Raw genomic sequence first — 4185 nt, forward strand, 5'->3', positions numbered from 1 at the left:
ACAATGGGCTCATCTTGGGCCATTGATGAATTTGGATAATATTGAGCTTGTTTTTATATAATTGTCTATCTTTATATAATGCTTTGGTTCTGGATACACCTAAATACAGTGATTTTGTGTTTGTTCTAAGTGAGTTATTTGGCTTCCAATCCTGGATTGAAGACCATGTCTAATTCTATGATGGGGAAAAGAGCTGATATCATTTTTTGCACTGCAGATGGTGGGGGTTCTGGCTGAGGATATGAGTGCACTGGAGGTTTGGCCAACTTCCTTCACTTTAATGACCTCAGTTTCCTCAAGCTGGTATTTGGCCTCTGTTAAGTGATCAGGACTCAGATATTGGGGGGAAGTGCTAAGTAGCGATGTTGGATCTAAGTCACTGACACTGAAGCAAAAACAGTCCAGACTAATGTGAGACCCACCCGGGTTCTGGGGACCTGCACAACACATCATTCATTAGGCAAAAAGAATTCAAATCGCGCGGCCATCAGCACGCAAGTCTGATGGTGTCCTGTTCACGGCTGGTTTTCAGGGGGCCTCCTGTCACTCTGTAGAGGCCTTCCAGCCCATCGCAGTGGCCTGGGTGGCCTTCCGACCCCACCTAATTACTCTATTCTCACCTGCTCCATGCACTGTCCTTCCTGATCTCTGACCCTTTGTTCCCACCTCACTCACGACCCCTCCCTTCTGCCTTTTTTTTACGCTGTAAACCTTCCTTTGCCATTGTTTTTGCCAGGGGTTCTCCTATGGCCCTGCAGAGCGGCCTAGGTGTCCTGTCCCCAGTCCCCACCATCACTTCCCTGACCTCCCTCTGTTATTTGTAATGCCACTTCCTTGCACACCCACCACTGGACTGACTTCTATGACATCAGGGGACCTTACCTCATCCGCAGATCCTCAGGGCCATGTGAGATGCTTGTGCTGGGCTGGACAGAACTCACTTTGAAGTTGGAGGGTCCTGAGTTACTCACCCTTGAAAACCCTGCAGCCACTGCCTACCTGGGTGGGAGAGACAAACAAGAGCCAGGCCTGCCCGGACAGGGGCAGGAGAGGCTCCTCTGCCCCACTGAGCCCACCGCTCCCGGGAACCGCCAGCCCCACCTTCACATCGGAATCCCAGGGCTGCATTAACGTCCCAGGGCTGCCTTGGCAAGTTATCATAAACCACAGGGCTTGAAACAGAGGAAATTCATCCTCTCATAGTTCTGGATGTTCAACGTCCTGAATCAAGGTGTCGGCAGGGCGTGCTCCCGCTGCAGGCTCTCGAGGAGGGTCATTCTTTGTCCTTCCCTGTTCTTCCAGTGACTCTTGGTGTCCTTTGGCCTGTGCGGTACCTTTCCCTCCGCTGCCCCGTCCTCTGTGCCCAAATTTCCTTCTTCTTGAACAGGCGCCTGCTATGGAGTCAGCACCAAATTCTAATGTGGGCGGAGGGTGGATGTGACCTCGTCTTAACCTGATTACATCTGCAGAGACACTGTTTCCAAATAAGGTCGCATCCACAGGTTCCAGGTGGACATGAATGTTGGGGGGCACTGTTCAACCCAGATTCTGAGCTCCTTCTTCCAACCTCCCCACCCTCTCATTCACCTGCTCTGGAAGCCTGGCAGGCGCTCTTCAGATTCATTCTTTATCCCCTTCCTCCTATCTAAACATCTTCCACCTTCGTACGCCTTTCCAGCCATTGTTGGAGTGACTTTCTGCACCTCCCCCAGAGGAGGCCCATCCTCTTTTTTACAGCGGTATCTCTTTGGAACTTGAATTAGGAAATGATCCGTATTAAGCCTTCCAGAGCATGGCCATTGTGCGTAAGAGAAAAGGCCAGCGGTCTAGCCACTCCCTTCTGTCCCGGCATCACCTCCTACCATGCTTTTGGTCCCTAGAACACACGTATGTGTCCCTTCCTTAGCACATGCCCTGGCCACCCTCCTCACCCCCACTTCTGCCCCTTTACCAACTGATTTACCCAACAGGTTAATATTCGCTTAAATGTTACTTAATTTTTTTAGAGACAGAATCTCACTCTGCTGCCCAGGCTAGAGTGCCATGGTATCAGCCTCAAACTCGCAGGTTCAAGCCATCCTCCTGCCTCTGCCTCCCAAGTGGCTGGGACTACAGGTGCCTGCCACCATACCTGGCTAATTTTTCTGTTTTTAGTAGAGACAGGGTCTCACTCTTGCTCAGAGTGAGACGGCACGTCTCGAACTCTTGAGCTCAAGGGATCCTCCTGCCTTGACCTCCCAGAGCCTTGGGATTATAGGCATGAGCCACTGCACCCAACCTTCAGTGTCACTTTCTTCATTTAAATACTTCGCTGACCTCTTAGTTTAAATGAGGTGCCCAAATCAATTTTATCCCACCCTTTGTGGGCATCATGGCACTGGTCCCTTGTACTTACGCTTCCTGTCTAATCTATGTCCACCCTGTTAGGCTCTAAGCTCGACAGGGGCATGGGTCATCTTGTTCACAGCTGTATCCGTTGTTCTTTCAACACCTGGCGTGGAGCAGAGGCTCGAGCGTCTGGAGGATTCACCTTGGCCGTTACTCCCCTCTGCACCCAGATAACTGTTCACCAGTTAGTTGCTCCAGTGCCTCTGTGTGCCTGGCCTTGTGCAAAGCCTGCAGAAAATAGCTGTGCAGCCAACCTCCTTTCTGTGCTGTGTGGCTTATCTTTCTTATACACCCTGTCCTGTGCCCAGGGGAAGCAGCTCTCACGTTGTGGAAAAGAACAAGCCTTGGGCACATGTCTTTGTGGGAAGACAAGGGCCATAATTTCCCAGGGTGTTGTAGGTTCTTGTTTCCTGTTCGATACCCAGTGTGTCTCTAAGATTTGTCATCTCTCAGGGGCCAATCCAGGAGGAGTGGTTGTGACTCCAGGGACCTCCTTCTGTAACGCTAGCATTACTGAGTTACACTTCTCACAGTTGGCATAGGACTAGAAACCTTGCATGTTTATTTTATCTGTACCCTGTTGAAAGGTGCTGAGTATTTTCTAGATAAGAGGTTGAGGTTGCAAAGGTTCCAGTTTCCCACTGAGTGGCCCGGCCCAGTCTGGCCAGGGACTTTGACTTTGGAGATGATGGTCCTACCTGCACTGCTGCTGCTCTTTGGGAAGCAGACTGGGGGCCACAGTCCGTGCAGCAACCTCAAACTCTTGGGCTCGTGCAATCCTCTTGCCTCAGACTCCTGAGGAGCTGTGGCTACAGGCGCCCATCACTATGCCTTGCTAAGTTTTCTGTTTTTAGTAGAGATGGGGTCTTGCTCTTGGTCAGGCTGGTCTCGAACTCCTGAGTTCAAGGGACCCACCTGCCTTGGCTTCCCATTGTGCTAGAATTACAAGTGTGAGCCGCTGCATGTGACCTGCTAAGGGAGTTGTTAAGGGACTGCTCTTGGGGACTCATCTTGGGGAGGAGGTGGAATGGGGCCTGGACAGAGGGAGACAGAGGGAGAAGTCTACTGCAATGCCTCAGTGGACCTCATAGCTTGCTTGGAAATGGCTCATTGGAGTGCCCCACATTGGGCTGCAATGGCCAAGCGTTCCTTCATCTGCATCGCTGGTCACTAGGAGTGACTGCCCAGGAAGGATGTGACTTTGAGCCTCATCCTGGCAGCACAGCCAGTCAGTCCTTTCTGAAAGGAGGGATCTGTGATCTCATCCACTGCTTTCTCCTTTTACTCCCTTTCTTTTTGTGGATAGTTCTAAAACTTTTCACCATTTCCATGTAAGTGGAATTCCCCCCCCCAGAGGTAATCGTTAAAATTCTAGAAAGCGAAATATTCTTTAAAGGTCATGGATTGTCATTTCCAGCATAGTCTGGACAAACCAACTGCGTCATCCCAAGCTTTTAGACTTACTTATCCGTGAAGGCCAAGGGCCATCTGCTCAGTGTGACAGAGACCAAGACTCTTTCTTAATAAGGGACAACTTAACTTGAAGGGGACTGTTTGCAGTTTAGGAGCCCTGTAGTCTGAATGCAGAGCTCAGTCTCAGCAGTTAGGCAGAATGAATAAAAAAGGGGTATTAGAATAAAAACCCTGCTGAGTTTCTGGTGCCAATATAAGGCCAGCAGGAGGTGACCCCAGCTGCCCTGCTGATTTGCCTTGGACAAGGTCTTGTCTTCTCCTACCTCCCAGAAAAGCTTAGAAGTCATTCTCATCTGGGAGATCAAACACAATTCTTCATCTGTC

The sequence above is a fragment of the Nycticebus coucang genome, chromosome 22, assembly GCF_027406575.1.
Source record: "Nycticebus coucang isolate mNycCou1 chromosome 22, mNycCou1.pri, whole genome shotgun sequence".
NCBI classification, from domain to species: Eukaryota; Metazoa; Chordata; class Mammalia; order Primates; family Lorisidae; genus Nycticebus; species Nycticebus coucang.